The sequence below is a fragment of the Rattus rattus genome, chromosome 1 (genome assembly GCF_011064425.1).
Source record: "Rattus rattus isolate New Zealand chromosome 1, Rrattus_CSIRO_v1, whole genome shotgun sequence".
NCBI lineage: Eukaryota > Metazoa > Chordata > Mammalia > Rodentia > Muridae > Rattus > Rattus rattus.
Genome location: NC_046154.1, coordinates 210,585,178 through 210,602,343, shown reverse-complemented (window position 1 = coordinate 210,602,343; position 17,166 = coordinate 210,585,178). Strand labels below are relative to the sequence as shown.

Here is a 17,166-nt window from a genome sequence, read left to right as displayed (position 1 = left end):
GTGGGTCTGAGACTGTGTGTGGGTCTGAGGCTGTGTGTGGGTCTGAGGCTGTGTGTGTGTCTGAGACTGTGTGTGGGAGGCTGTGTGTGATTCTGAGGCTGTGTGTGGGTCTGAGGCTGTGTGTGGGTCTGAGGCTGTGTGTGCTTATTTTAAAGTCATTTTCAGAAAGACACAAACATTCATGCATGCACTCACACATGCACATGCACATATCCCTTTCTTGTGTATTAAGATTCTTGTGTTGATATCCACACAGGAACACACACACACACACACACACACACACCACACACACACGCACCCTTCTTGTATAGTAAGATTTCTATGTTGATATTCACCCAGGAAGCCACAGAGAGTTCTTGGAGTAGCAGCACATGGGTGTTAACTTACGAACCAACCCATAATAGCTCGAAGCAGAAGGGAGGGCACTCACACAGGTGCTGACAGAAGCCTGGGAAAGCAGGACACCACAGCCACAAGGGGTTTGGGGGTTAGGTCCCCCTCTTGGCAGACCCTCTGACTATGCTAAGTTAGACTTTCCTGCCTGGAGAATGGACGTACGGCTTCCTGTGTCTGGAGTCATCTGAGGATGCCACTCTGCATCCTGCTGCAGTTCCCACAGCTAGCCCAGGGGAAGGTGTCCATCTTGGAGTCCAGGAGGGATGGTGTGTACTAAGGCTCAGAATCCGGTGGTGACCAGGTGGACGGAGAGGCCTGGGTCCTACAGCATCATTAACATCTGCTGTGCATACGGAGAGGGTCGTGCGTGCAGTACAGACCACAGGAGCAGACACCTTCTTGAGACACACCGTCAGCTCTGAACAGATAAGAACTAAGTCCTGAAATACTGAATCCAGGTTGCATGCTGTTTTCCAAGCCCCATCTAGTGAAATGTTTCCCTTTAAGGCCAATCAGTCGTTATAAAATGTGGGCTTTAGAAAGGACGAAGTGATGGGTCTCTATTTCTACCCAGACCCCCTTTCTTCAACCGTTATCCAAGCCACCGGTCCCCTAAATAAACTTGACTGTTTTTTTGCTTTGAACCAAACATTTCACTTGAAGACAGACAGGGTTGAAACGGTGACCTTTCGGATTTGCTTCACTCTTTGGATACATTATCTATTAGCTGCAGGTGCAGCACTGAGCTATAAGACAGATATTAAGAAGCCGGGGAAGAGAACCTTGAAGGAGACACACTTTTGTTCAGCTCTATGGTGTCTTTGAAGTCAGTCTTCCCACCGGGCAGCTGAGGAGCCTACATCTGAGCCTTTGACTTTGCAGGGGGCCTTGAATGTCAAGGAAAGGGAAGAAACAGTTCCACCTCACTTCACTCCAGTGGTTTGTTTTGTTTTTTGTTATTGTTGTTGTTTGGTTTTGCTTAAATAATATTTTTATTAATTCTTTGAGATGTACATACAATATTTTTTATCATAATTTATTGCCTCTCTCAAATCCTCATCTCCCTACCCAACTTTATATTATGTCTCTCTGTCTGTCCCTATGCCTGTCCCTGTCTCTCTTCTCTCTCTCTCTCTCTCTCTCTCTCTCTCTCTCTCTCTCTCTCTCAGTTTTGTTTGTTTGTTTGTTTGTTTGTTTGTTTTGAGGCAAGGTTTCTCCGTGTATCCCTTGCTGTCCTGGAACTTGCTATGTTAAGCAAGCTGTCCTCAAACTCAGACAGACTTGCCTGCCTCTGTCTTCTAGGATCAAAGGCACCACACCCAAGGACTCTTGAGTCCCTTTTAGCCCAGTTTGTGTCGGCTGATATTAAGCATGGGGCCCACCCTGGTTGTTGTTAATATACCAGGTTCACACCTTTAAAGGAACTTAGTTTTCTTTCTCCCAGAAGCAATCAGATGCCTATGCTTCCCCCCCCCCCAACCCTTTATGCTGAGATTGTTCTGGATTGAGATTACCCAGGTAACCCATGTCATCACAATTCCTGTGAGTTCATTTGTGTATGTGCTTTGTCATGCCAGAAAGGCACTGCTTTCTTGAAGTCACCCACCTCCTCCAGCTCTTACTGCCTCTCCTCAGTAGATCCCTGGGAGGGATGAGCACGCTGATGTCTCTGGTTCTCTGCACACTGACCAGTTGTAGGTCTCTACAACTCCCATCTACTCCAAGTCTCTGATGAGGGCTGAGGCATCAGGGTTTTTTAAAGTCTGCTTTATGGGCAGGACAAATAGCTCAGTAGCTAAGAGAAACTATTGCTCTTCCAGAGAACCTGATTCAGTTCCCGCCATCCGGTTAGACTCTGACAGTGGCACAGACACCTCTGGTCCCCTAAGGCATCCATACACACTTAGCTTACATGCAATACACAAACACACACACACGCACGCACGCACGCACGCATGCACGCACACACACACACTATACATGCTACCTGTGGCAGGTGGGAGAGCTGGCCCCGGGGTCATGAGAACAGGAGATCTGGCTCTGCCCCTCACCAACTGCGGTACTTGGGAGAGAGGGCCCTGCACCTTGTCTGGTCAACAAGTAGGGCTGGCTCTGGAGGAATGGGCACACGTGGGCACACACATGGAAATGCCATGATAAAACCCAGTATTCTATGTAATTAATATGCACCAAGGCTGTGAAAACAGGAGAGTTGGCCTGCTCCTTGCTGGCTGCAGGACTGGGTGATCTTTTTTTTTTTTTTCTTTTTTTTTTCGGAGCTGGGGACCGAACCCAGGGCCTTGTGCTTGCTAGGCAAGCGTTCTACCACTGAGCTAAATCCCCAACCCAGGACTGGGTGATCTTAACGCGGCAAGAGCTTGCCCTGTTGGAGAACTGGCGGGCTGACTACCTTAGCTACCTTCCAAGCCTAGATCCAAGGATGTGATTTGGCTCACCCCAATATGTAGCCCACGTGAAGGGCCAGTCCTGCAGATCCGAAGCTGCAGGATCTCCATGGATCACCCACGGTCAACATCAGCATCAACAGCAATCTCTGTAGCCTTGATGGGGTTAAGCAATGGGCAATGGTGGAAGAAACCTAAAGCTGGGGAGAGGTTGCTCAGATCAAAGCTGTGACGTATCCGGGCCCAGAGCCTCATGGCAGTGACTGTGGCTTCTCCCAGGCCACTCCTGCCTATCTGTTTAGGGTTGCCCTAACCAGGTAGGGTTGTGGAGTTCAGTTTTACAAATCACACTTTTGAGAATAGGAGAACCAAAAATAGTTAAGCTCTTTAATACAGTAGAAAAATCAGCAACAGCCTAGCAGTAATTCTAACAGTGTAAGAATGTAAACCGTGAAAGTAAAATGTATTTATTCAGTTTTAGCAGCCGTCTCCTTCACCTTTCATCCCCAGGATTTTATGAGGCTGTGTCTAAACATGTGTCTAGTTTCTCCTATTTCTCTTCACTGTAGGCCCACAACAGTTAGCCAGGCCAATGCTCACTGAGTGAAAGTACTAAAGTCACACACATACACACACACACACACACACACACACACTCACACACACATACACATACACACACACACATATACACACACACATACACAAACACACACACTCACACACACACACACACACACACACACACACACACACACACACACACACACACACACACACACACACACACACACACACACACACACACACACACACACACACACACACACACACACACACACACACACACACACACACACACCACACACACACACACACACACACACACACACACACACACACATATACACACACACTCACACACACACACACACACACATTCACACACACACACACACCACACACACACACCACACACTCACACACACACACACACACACACACACACACACACACACACACACACACTCACACACACACACACACACACACCACACACACACACACACACACACACACTCACACACACACTCACATACATACACACACACCTTCACACACACACACACTCACACACTCACACACACATACACATACACACACACACACTCACACACTCACATACATACACACACACAGAACCACCACCACCACCACCACCAGAACACACAGGGCTCCATCCGGGCTCATTGTGACAGCCCTCCTGGTAACCGGCCTTCATCTTCTATAGGAAAATAGTTTGACTTTGTGAACTGGGTGTGGTTAATAACTCACAATTTTCTTTTGGTATCAGTCTGGATACTTTTATATCAGATTTCAGTAGAAAGAGCTGACTAAAAATAGCTTGACTGAGATAAGGAAAATTGACTTTCTTCCCTAAGCAGACACAGATGGAGGGTGTCCCAGGATTGTCAGCCAGGGTTCATGGTGGCTTCAATAGCTTTCTCAGGAGAGGACGGGGACGGGGAGGGGAGGGAGAAAGAAAGGCAGGCAGGCAAGCCAACAAATTTCCTGAAGTATTCCCACCCTCTGACTTTATCTTACTTCTCTGTGGCCAGAGTAGGGTCTTTGACCAGGACAAACTCAATAACTTAAAGAAGAGAGGAGCCACCAGGATCATTTTAGCATTGACTTGAAGATGAGTCCCAATGGGTGGGCCCGGAGGAACGGGGAGGAGGCGATTCTGCAGTTAGTAATTGACTTCCCTTTCTAAATTCCCGATTGGATTCTCCCGAGGCACATACAACAGGATAGTATAAAGTGAGTGGGTGGAAACCAAGAAAAAAAAAAGAAACCATAAAATTAAGATTGAAATATGATAAACTACCAGAATTGTCATGCCAAAGACCTTTTCGAGTTGGTAGGGGCTGGGCACAGGCTGGGTCTGGGTGCTCGCTCAGTGTGCTCCTCCCACAGCCCGAGGGGCGGCTCAGAGGCACAGCACAGCCTGCAGTGTGTTCTGTTTGGGTCTTGGGAATAGTGTCTGTGTGGTTTCAGTTTGCTGTTGACCTGCGTTCTGTCACTATAGCAAACTACCTGAGGCTCAGCATGGTATAGAGGGAGGTTTGGGTCACAGAGCATCTAGGGTCAGGCAGCACAAGTTTCTCAGGCTGCTTGAGTGGCTCTACACACGCACACACACATGCACACGCACACACACATGCACACGCACACACACATACACACACATGCACACACAATGCACACACACGCACATGCACACACACATGCACACGCACACACACACATGCACACGCACACACGCACACGCACACGGGCACACACACACGTCACAGGGGGGCAGAGAACAGAGAGGGAAAGGATGGAAGGATGGTGTGTGTGCAGAGGGAAGCAAACTCCTGGAGCCTCACAGCCGTCTACCTCTTAACTCACAAGTCCTTATTGTGAGTTAAGTCCTTATTGATCCCATTAAGTAACACACACACCCCACCCCCACCCCACCCCCCCCCCGTCACCTAACACTGGGCCCTCCTCTTAAAGTTCCAACTCTCCCTTCGCCATTCCGGGGGCTGATACAAGACACGGCAGTTCAACCTTACAAAACTGAATCTGAGGTGGCTCAGGAGAGGTGGCTCAGGGGTTAAGAGCACTGACTGCTCTTCCAGAGGACCTGAGTTTGATTCCCAGCACCCACCTGGTGGCTCACCACCATGTTTAATTCCAGCTCAAGGGATCTGACACCCTCTTCCGGGTGGTGCACAGTCATAAATGCAGGCAAAACACCTACATGTACACTTAAAAAGAAGTTTTTAAAGATGAAAGATAAGGTGAAACTGGGTATGGTGGCTCATGTCTGTAACCACACACTGAGGCTAAGACAAGAGGGTTGGTCCATGTTTGAGGCTACCCTGGGCTATAATATACTGAGACCTTGTTTAAAAGAAGAATGTCAATATTTCATATATTTAAAAAAAATCTCTATTTCTGTGGCCTGGGGCTGAAGCTCAGTTGGTGGGGTGTTTGCTTGGTGTGCATAAGGCCCTAGGTGCTACCCTGAGAGCTGCCAGATGTGGTGCCCATGGCTATAATATTGGTGCTCGGGGTGTGAAGATATAAGGATCAGAAGGCAATGCCATCGTCAGTTACCCAGTGAGTTCAAGCCCATTCTGGGCTGCATAAGATGTGAGACCTTGTTGATAGATCACAGAACATGGTGTGATATAATAATATAATATAGTCTTAGGGTTTACATTGCTGTGAAGAGACTCCATGACCATGGTGTCTTAAAGAGGCAGCTCTTATAAAAGAACCCGTTTAATTGGGGCTGGCTTTCAGTTTCAGAGGTTTGGTCCATTACCGTCATGGCGGCATGCAGACCTAGTGCTGGAGAAGGAACTGATCTGCAGGCAGCAGGAAGAAACTGAAACTCACTTCTCCCAACAAGGCCACACCTCCTAACAGTGTCACTCCCTGTGGACCTGTGAGGGCCATCTCTATGTAAACCACACAAATATAGCATCACATAATTAATATATCATATCATAACATCTATACTGACAGGTGAAAGTGGCTACCTTCTCTAAGCACGTATGTGCTGTCCATCTCTCTGGAAGCCCCGCCCACCACCTTTCTTCATCTGTTACCTTCCAAGGTAACTTCACTGTGTGGCCTACGTTCCAGGACCTTGGGACAGAACCTAAGCTGTTCATCAGGCAAGCAATGGGTGTTCTCACCTCCGCAAAGCCGGCCTCACCCTCTCCTTCCCCATAGGCCTCAGGAGAGCTCCTCGGAACTGCCTTTCGTGTGGTTTCTACACAGTGCAGGGCACGGCCCATAGGGAATGAGCAGTCTGTGAAGGGGCAGGTGTGAGACGGTGCATGAGTTCCCACAGCTGCTTCCTGGTCTGGTGAGACTGGACCTGGACCGAAGGAGGGTCTGACCCAAAGTGGTGGGATTCGAAGGGACAGGAAACGCTTTGGGGTGACAACTAGATCTGGAGGAAAAGTCTCACTCAGAGAGTAATTTTACAATCTGTTGCTATTTTGAACTCTAACTTTTTTTTTTAATTCAACACTTAAAGAAGGCTTGGATTTAAAGACGTGCTTTCTGTTTTCGGATTCAGCCTCCCTTGGCAGCCATATGTCTTTTGTTCCAAAAATGTTCACCGACTTCTGCGAGGGATTAAGACACATAAAGGAGAGCTTTTCAGTCACGTTACTTTAAATGTGGGACTCTTCAGAATCAGGTACGAGGGCCCAAACAGTTGTCCTCACGGAGAGGACTTATCTGGATTCCTGTCTTCTGAACCTACAGGTGGCTGGCTCTTACAAAGATGAGATAATGACTTAGGAGGTCAAGCACTAGAGCTGTGTGACACAGCTGGATCGAGCACGTGTGAGGTCATCGCCCCACCCACTGCAGCACATCTAAGCAGACACCATCTCGATAGGAAAGGAAAGGGTTGCAACACGTTTGTGTTTGCCAGGTGACATCATCCTGTTTGCTGAACAGAGACATGGGAGACAGAGGCAGCAGTGTTTGAAACAACTGGTGGACTTGCTTCTGGATTCCACAGCCTGGCTGTCAGCCCATACTACATTTCCATTCATCAGCAGTCTCTAGCATATCCATCATATGCCTACAGTGGAGAACAGAAAATCAATTTAGTAATAGTTCATGACCCCATTACGTGCTTCACCAGCTCTTCCGACTGCAGGGCGGTGGGCACAGAGTCATACCCTACGTGAGGCACGTGTGGACAGCTGCTCTACGGAGCACACTCACTTCCAGGACCTGAAGTGCAGAGACAAGAAAGAGGAGAGATGATCCAAGAGTTATTGAGGCTGAGGTGACCAAGACTGAGTCTCTTTCCTGCTCTACCAAGAGGCTGCACCGTCTCTGTCACTTGCCTTCATGTGCGTCTTGAGGACCATGAGTACCAATCTCCCACTGCTTGCCTTCGTGTGTGCATAAGCTTAGATTGTTTCAAAACCTACTTCAGTAAGGGCTCTTAAATGCTTCAACCTCCGTTTTAGTCCACCACTCACAAGAGGTAGTGGAAAGGAAAGGTTAATAGGGCAAACGGGGTTGTGGACCTGTTTAGAAATAGTTCTTTGGGGTGATTCCAATCTTAGTTGTCAGCAGTCCAGTCCTCTAGCAAACACCAAACATGAATCAGCAGCTGCAGTCCAGTCCTCTAGCAATCACCACCCACCAATCCGCAAGAAGAAACTAGGAGGCTCCGCATTGGCCCAAGTCTGTGAGAAGCCACAGGAATATCACAAGAAGCTCTCTGGAAGGTTTACTCTCTATGAAGTCATGGTAAGTGAAGATTTTGGATACAGAGCAAGGCGAACCAGTGTCAGCGCCTCCTCCCATGATCTGTGGGGTTACACACCCTCTCATGTGTCTGCTTCAGCAAAGCATTCTCTCACCTGTGCTCGCTTCAGCAAAATAACCTTTCCCCTGCCTGCCCCAGCAAAACATATGACACAACTGAGTTTCCAAAGAAACCAGGAATTTCCACTTCACATGTGTCTCAGGGATGCATTAAGATTTCAGAATAGAAATTCTGAGGAAGAAGAAAACAGCCCAGGATGTGGCAAGCTGTGCCAATGAGGGATGCTGCATCCTGACTTCGAAACTTGCCTCTGCTCTGTGTGATCATCGATGTGTATAGAACCTCTCTCTTCCCCAGGCGAATGTCAAATGGTCACAATCATAGCCTGTCGGAAAGATAGCAAAGGATTGTGGGAAGGCCAAAGTGAGACAGTGTGGACAAACATGCGAAATCCTGGGGGAACGTGCTCTGCTCACACTACTGCATTCCTGTTGCTGGTCTAGATGCCTTACCCCTGGACCAGACTTGCGCAAAGCCACCACCAAAAGAATGTGAAATATGCAGTTCATGCATGATGCCTGACCCGCAACAAAAGAATGTAAGACGTGGGAACATGGAGCTGCAGAGATGGATCAGAGATTAAAAGCTCTGACTGCTCTTGCAGAGAACCCAGATTCAGTTTTCCAGCACTCACATGGTAACTAACAACTGTCTGTAACTCCAGGTCTAGCAGATATGCCGCCCTCTTCTGGCCTCCCCAGGCATTGCATGCATGCGGTGCACATACAGACAGATAAACACCCATACACATAAGGTAAAATAAACATAAGTAAAAAAATAAAATATGAATAACATCAGTATAATTAACATTTAAATATATATAATTTTTTAACAAAGAAACAAGAGGCAAATCAGAATCCACTAGAATGTTCCAAAAGGACTCCAGCAAAACACTTTTAAAAATTCATAGTACTTTTTAGTACAGGGAAGATATTAAGTCAGAAGGTGTCTGTGGCATATCTACCACATGCCTTTCTAGAGAAAGAACGTGTTATAAAGATTTGTGGATTAGTGCCTATTTGGGGACACATACTGTCTATAGAGACTTTAGTTTTTTTTTTTTTTCTTTTTTTTTTTTTTTTTTTCGGAGCTGGGGACCCGAACCCAGGGCCTTGCACTTGCCTAGGCAAGCGCTCTACCACTGAGCTAAATCCCTAACCCCGGATTTTAGTTTTTCTGATCCTTAAAGTTGGGTATCTTCTCCATCTTAAAGGGAAGAAACAGAGATGCAGACGTTAAACGCGTTGGCCAAGTTCACACAATCAAGAAAGGACAGATGGCCTGCCTGACAGCCATGGGAAGGGAGCATTAACTAACGCTTCTGTTTGTTTGTAGCCAAGGATGACCTTGAGTTTCTGAGTCTCCTGACTCATCTCCCAAGTGCTAAAATGACAGGCATGCATCCCTGTGCCTGGTTTATGCAGTGCTCTGGATGGAGGCCAGGGCTTCATGCTTGCCTGGCCAGCACCCTAGTGGCCGAGCTACACCTTCAGCCCTGGCACCTTCTGAACACCAAGCAATATGCTGCCCCCTTGCCCACACAGCTTAATTTAATCCCACACCAGTGTTATCAGATAGGAACGGTTATTCTGCCCATTTTGTAGCTGCTACAACAGACCAAAAGTCTTACAGTCACAGAGAGGACGGGCCAGGCATCAATGGCAGGCCAGGATAATCTGAAGCCAAGGGGGCAAGACATTGTCTACAATGTCGGTCCTCACCCCCGCATGGCCAGTCTCCTGTCACCCTACTCACAGAACGGATTCTGATTTCTTTGTCCAGATCACAAACGGTTATTCACAAACATTCTTTCCTGGGAAAATGTGCTAATATTCTCCAAAGCACACTGCCCTTAACTCCTTGCAGCCTACTAAAATCGAGGTCATGGGAAATGCCCCTAAGAGCATGTGGCCAAGCCAGGAACCAGAGGCATTAGGCTAGCTTGTGTCCCAAAGGAGTTTATTAAAGGAGCGTTGGCACATTGGCCGATTTTCTGTGTCAACTCGACACAAGCCGGAATCAATGGGGAGAGCCCAGCCTATGGTGGACCTGCTGGTCTCAGCATCTGGGGGACAGGCATAGGCATTTGTCCTTAACACAGTATCTTCAACATCTCTGAAGTGCCAGGAAAAGAGAGGCATGGGACATGCACAGAATAATGTCAAAACGGACATGGGTATTGTCTTAGTCAGGGTTTCTATTCCTGCACAAACATCATGACCCAAGAAGCAAGTTGGGGAGGAAAGGGTTTATTCAGCTTTCACTTCCATGTTGCTGTTCATCACCAAAGGAAGGCAGGACTGGAACTTGCTTCTTGGTCATGATGTTTGTGCAGGAATAGAAACCCCGATGAAGACAAATTAGAACCACCATAGTGGGGTATTCCTGTGACAACCTGACCATGTTTTGGGAAAGACTGTGGAAGGAGTTTGGAGCTTTGAGTTAGAAGAGACATTGAGATGTTAAGAGCTCTGTGGGATGCTCTGTAGGAGCTTGGAAGATAATGTTGAGAACAGTGCAGAAGATGGAGGCCTGGCTTGTGAAATTTCAGAGGGAAGATTAAAGACTCTTTTTGGGGCTGCCGCTGTTTTGATTGTGAAGATTGTGGTTTTGCTTAGCTAGGGGTTAAGAATCAGCCGTGATTAATGAGATACCAGAACTGCCAAAGCGATACCTTTGCATCACTGGGACGATTGATGCTGGGACCTAAGAAATTGGTGATTAAGAAGAGACCACCATCACTGAGGTGAAATCTTCTGGGAAGTGTTTTCTGAGAGCACACAGAGGCTATGTTCCAGAGATGGCCAAGGCTGTGGCTGGACTTGGTAATGTGTAAGAGTCACCCAGGTGGTATTGGTTTTGAAGGCATGAAGAACAGCTGTGGCTGGGCACTGTGAGAGGCCATGGAAGGCCATGTGTGAAGGTGCAGCCTCAGTTGCAATTGATGGCCCAGGACTACAGGGGTCATGCGAAGGAGTTGAGGCCTGGCACCATGAAGAGAGCCTGTGAGAAGCTATTGGTGAAGCCTAGTTGCAATGGGAGACAGAGTGTTTTGGAGACGCCAGTACCACGAGATGATCACCAAGAACAGCAGCAGCACTGGAGCACAGGCATCTGGAGCCAAGAAGACAAGGTTTGCGCTACAAAGGGCAGAGCTGGAGAAGTGACCCAAGCCCTGGGAGGAGCCCAGAAGATCGTGAGTGGATCCCAGACATTGGACAGTTAGAGTTTGATTTTGATTATGATTGTGCCCTGATATTTTTCCCTCTTGAAGGAAGAAAGTATTTTAGTGGAGCCCACAGTTAAGAAACTTTGAATTGAAAAAAGACTTTGAATTTTAAGAGAGATTGGGTATCTTAAAGGGATTGAAAATTTAATATGTAAGAATTTGTAAAGACTGGGACTTTTTAAGATTTAGATCTTGGGGATGAATAAGAAAGTAAGGGTTGAGGTTTAATAGTGATATGCTTGTGTGTCAAGTTGACAAGGGGTCAATTGCACTGGCTGGTTTTGTGTGTCAACTTGACACAAGCTGGAGTTATCACAGAAAAGGAACCTCAATTGAGGAAATGCCTCCATGAGAGCTAGCTGTAAGGCATTTTCTCAACTAGTGAACAAGGGGGGAGGACCCAGCCCATGGTGGGTGGTGCTGTCCCTGGGCTGGTGGTCCTGGGTTCTATAAGAGAGCAAGCTGAGCAAGCCAGGGGAAGCAAGTTAGTAAGCAGCATCCCTCCATGGTCTCTGCATCAGCTCCTGCTTCCTGCCCTATGTGAGTTCCAGTCCTGACTTCCTTTGGTGATGAACAGCAATGTGGAAGTGTAAGCTGAATAAACCTCTTTTCCTCCCCAACTTGCTTCTTGGTCATGATATTTTGTGCAGAAATAGAAACTCTAAGATAGCCACCTACACCAGAATTCCCCTAATGTGCTTTAAATTGGGTCTTTGAGCTCATTTCAGGATCTTTCCATCTTGGAATGAAGAACTCCCTCATGCTGGTCTTCTGCAGAATAACATGCTCCTTGCTTTTGCATACTATTCGCGTCTGAGGTATCATTCTTCCGAAAACAATGGACCCTTACGTAGCAATTCATTAAAATTCAGTAAAAGTGTAAAATGAAGCTTTTCAGTCATATCAGCTACAAAGCACGCACTCCGACGCCCGCTGTGCCTAGTGACTATCTGTGGTCATAGATCTAGCAAAAGTCTAGACTATGCCATCGTCTGCAGCAGGGTTTGGGGCCATGTCGATATATGTGGAAGGCCAGAGGCTATCATCCTGTGGTTGTTTGAGTTTGGAACTTCCCAGAAGCAGATTTGGGGAAAGGATTCAAGTGTGTGTAGTTTGGGGTTTTTTGTTTTTGTTTTTGTTTTTTCTGGAGGTGGAAGGGGACGGTGAAAGGGCAGGCAATGTAGAGAAATGCAGATGGAGTGGGACAGAACACACATCTTAGACTCACCCCACCTGAGAAAGCAGCTGAGATCTGACACCAGGGCTGCAAATGCCCGAGTCCTTCTGTCTGCTTGTGGGCAGTCTTCAGGGGTTCACTTAAGGAGTGGGCAGAGAGGCAGACACTGACAGGGCAACCACGCTCCCCTCAGACCTTCACTGTAGGAATTCACCTACCACTTGATGTCCATTTTCTTGACTTGGTGCTGTTCCGTTGAGAGTAATTTGGCCCCTGAGACAAGAAAAACACAGGGGATGTCAGAGGGGAAGGCAGGAGAGTTTGCTGAGAGTACAGAACTGAGAGAACAGAAGCTCAGAGATGCCAAGCAGAGCAGATTTGACGCCGCGGGAAGGACTGGAGATGTAGCTCAGTAATAAAGTGCAGGGCCCTGGCCACACACACCTCAGCACTGTAAGCAAAGAGCAACAAAAGGCTCCACATGACAGGAATTTGTGGACTGACATTCTAGGAGGAGAAAAAGACACACTGTGTGAAGGATTATACAGGGCGGTCGGTTGGTCAAGAGCCTGTGACATGGAGAGCTGAATGTCACGAGGCTGCAGGCTTGGGATAGCTTAGCCCATAATATGCATTTGCTGCCCAAATCTGTGCTTGAACTAAAATCCTTACAACCATTACGTGTAATCTTCTAGGTTCTACCAATCCAAAGGGTACTAAGAATACTGTCAGATAAGATCTGAGCTTACAGCAGACATGAGATTTCCCCATTTTTCTGTAACTTGCTTACTTGATGTTCTCCCTATGTGTCTCTGCCTGTCTGTGTCTGCCTGTGTCTGTCTGTCGATAGATAGATAGATAGATAGATAGATAGATAGATAGATAGATAGATAGATAGATAGATAGATATCGACTTGGGATTTTCTTTGTTGTGTTCTAAAAATTACCAGACTTTTATGAAAACATTGTTATGCTGTAAGTTGAATGTTATTGGGGCAACTCAAAATCTGTGTCCTAGAGCCGTCCAGTCATTCACATCTGACTCTGGAATAAACTGTCTTTAGTCCGGTTGAGGTAAGAGCTGATCTCACGTTGACAAGTAGCCGTTGATAAGAAAGTAAAGAAATAATTCTTGAGGCCCGACTGAAGGAGTTCCCTGGGCATCCCACACCTGAGCCAGCACACTTAGACATTCAAGTGCTGAACCCCATTCCCCTCCGCCCTCGTTCAGATGAAGAAGAGGGGTCTGGGAGTCCAGAAACATCCCCTACTGCCGTGAGTTGAATTGCTTCACCCCAAAACGTGTTCTTATTTGGAAAGGGATCTTCTGGTGAGGATGCAGTCATCTGAGGTTAGATTCCAGTGTGGCTGTTGTCTTTAAAGGCGGGGGAGGTGGATTTGAACACAGAGGCATGCAGAGAGAAAGCAGTGTGAGAGGGAGAATGTGAATTAAAATCCCAGAACGTCTGAGGCTGTCAGAGGTGAGAGAACTATGCCAAACAACCATCAGAGCCTGCCCACCTGTCCAGCGGTTGCTTTTGAAGTTCTGTCCTTCCAGACTGTGAGGAAACCATTTTCTGTTGCTTTCAACACCCAGCCTGTTGTACTCTTACAGCAGCCACAGGAAATGAGCTCTGAGGCTCCTCCCAGCCCCATGGCTTCTCCAGAAGCCCTGGCCTATGTCACAGCTGGATAGAGCGCAGAAAAGACTCGATTCTGAGCCAGTTTTTCTGTTTGTCTCCAACTCTATTGCCTGCACGACCTCAGGCTCAGGTGACTCAACTCCTTCCTGGTTCAGTGTCCTTAGTTTAATGGGAGGTAACCACACTTAGCTTGTAAAGTTTTCGTAAGTGTTAAAGCATGTAGTGTGATTATGACTCCACGGAGCACCGCCCACATGCCTTGTGGGGAGTAAACATGAGCTTTGAGGACTTGCAGCCATAGAGGGGAACATCTCACCTGTGCCCAAGTGCCAAGGGGCTGACTGGTAGGAAGTCTTTCAGACAGGCATTCTGGGAAGAGATAACAGCTTAGGGAGTCTTTTTTTTCTGTGTGCATTGGTGTTTTGCCTGCATATGTGTCTGCGTGAGTGTCGGTGAAGGACCCTCGGGGCTTTTGACAGTCCTGCACTTACCCACCTAGGGTCAAGGCTAGGCCAAGTTCCATTCTTCATCCACAGGAACATTCTTGAATAGAAATTTCTCAGAATGTACTGACCGATGCTTGCTAGGCAATAAATTTAAAGGTCAATATGCTTAGCCAGTAAGTTTGAACTGTAACCTTGCTGATGTAACCTGTGCCCCTAAAAATATAAAAACTGCTTGTTATAGCCATTGGGGGTCGCCTTCTTGTCACCAACCTCGAGGGACTGACTGAGGGTCGACCCTGAAAATAAACCTCTTGCTTTTGCATCGCTCTGCATTTCGGTGCCTCACTCAGGGGTTGGGAGTGGGGGGGTGTCTCAGAGTAAGTACCACTGACCAAGGGTCAGGATTTTCTGGAACTAGCACTACAGAAAGTTGTGAGCCACCATGTAGGTGCTGGGAATTAAATCCAGGTCTCTGGAAGAGCAGCCCATGCTCTCAACTGCTGAGCCATCTCTCCAGCCCCAAGTTTAGGGAGTCTTAAAAATGGATGTTATCTCCCTCCCACAAAACCATTTTAAAAGGGGAAGTTCACTGTAGGCAGATGGGCCTCTCTCTGTTCATGTCTGATTTCAGCCATAGCTGCAATGGGTCAAACCCAGCAGTGCCGAGAAGTCATCTACCTAACCACCCCATGACTATGCATTTATCTATCTCTGAGCTAAGCACTTTGCAGAGCTAAACACATAAGGTGAGTCAGGTTACGCCTAGAGGTGTGACTCCATGAAGGGGCTGGGAACTGATAGAGAACTGCCTCACTCCCGGCATTGCAGTGTGCCAAGGTAGCAGGCCTTGTGCCTGCTTCTGAGGGACATCTCTGGCTTCTAGGACTGAGTGAGTGGCTGTTCTTCCTCGGGGGGGATCCCACACCCTTGACCTTCTTGTATGTGCCTCCCAATCACCTTCCAAATGGTATTACAATTTAGATAAGAGGTGTTCCCCTAAAGGCTCATAGCTAGAAGGCTGGGTAGCCAGTGGGTGTATTCTATCACTCAGAAGTAATTGGATTGTGTTGGCTCTGACTCCATTAATGGATGATTTGCTGTCATTGCTTGAAGGGAGTGGGAGAAGGGGCCTGCAGAGCTGGAGGAGGTGAATTACTGGGGTCTGCTCAGAAGGGTATCTTAATGTTGACACCTTACTGCCTTCTGGCTGCTGGATGACTGATCCCTTTCTACCACAGGCTTCCATTGCCCTAAGTTTTAGCCTTGATTCAAGCCGGAAGTGACAAGGCCAAGGGACCATGGATTGACGTCTCTGAATTGTGAGCTGGAATGAGTCTTTCCCTCTTTTTTAAAGTCATTTCTCATGATCATTTGTCAAAAATGACAAAAAGTCATCGCCACAAATCTTGGCACAAAAACCCAGGTCTCCAGCGCTGGTCTCTCGGCTCCCCTGTTGTGTAGATATAGAGAGCAAAGACACAAAGACAAGGCCCATAACATCTGGAGTGAGGGCATGGAGAATCCGAGAGACCTGCTTGTTTTACTCCTACCGAAGGTGCTTGGAAGGTTACTGAGAGCTGGGAGTGGTTGCTAGGCTCCTGAGCACACAGGCCCCTGTCTGTGGTTGGCTGTCTCCCGTAGGCCGTAAGAGGGTCTGGGAGCCAGGGTGGGAAGTGATCCTCTCAGAATTGCTCCAAAGAGATGGTTCTGACAGCCGCTTGGAGGATGAGTTTGAGGAGTTGAGGAGATCAGAGCACTGGTACAAAAAATAGCAAGGAACCCAAACTATTGAGGTTTCAGGGAGGACATCAGGGGATGGATCAAACATGGAGGAAATGAGTGATTGATTCATTCCATGGCCCCATTATTTTCTCAATTTGTACCACCAACCCCCCACCTTGGGAAGCTCCTTATCCCAGGGACGCTCTATGAGTTGGTAACTCTAAATTCAGCAGCCATTACTGCCTAAACGGTGTTATGAGAGGAACGTGGGTTCAGTTATCACAGTGGCTTTGCCACCACCTTTGAAAGCAAACACCAGAGACTCCTGTATTTAATGATGGGTTGATGCCATCAAGTCAGAACTGGAGGTGTCTTTAGGAGTCTCTGGTGGGCATTTGGGATCCTGTGACAGAAGAAATGGAGAGGGGTTGAGACCACTGCGGGAAGGTGGTATGTGACATAGTCTGACCAGGAATCCTTTCTCCTTCATGAAAAAACTGCACACTTACATCCCTGGAAGTACATGACCGCTCTGCGACACGGTTACAAAGGAAAGCCATATCTGCTGTGAATGCTATGGTCACCGTACAGCTATTTGCCACCTAACAGTGGACAGGACCACAAAGATGAAGTTAAACGGTAACTCCTGGGAAATGGCAAACAATTCTCTCTGACAAGTGGAGCTAAGAGCATGATGGGTGGGGGTCCTGATGGAGGTGCTAT

General features: G+C 47.5%; 1 long non-coding RNA gene across 1 annotated transcript; it reads right to left on the bottom strand.

Moving 5' to 3' along the window:
* Positions 1 to 7,346: 7,346 nt before the first annotated feature.
* LOC116890058 lies at positions 7,347 to 14,381 on the bottom strand. The gene is made up of 3 exons (XR_004386526.1): positions 14,154 to 14,381; positions 12,851 to 12,905; positions 7,347 to 7,464 (listed from the first exon to the last, which is right to left on the bottom strand). It is a non-coding gene; the product is annotated as an uncharacterized LOC116890058 (long non-coding RNA).
* Positions 14,382 to 17,166: the final 2,785 nt, after the last annotated feature.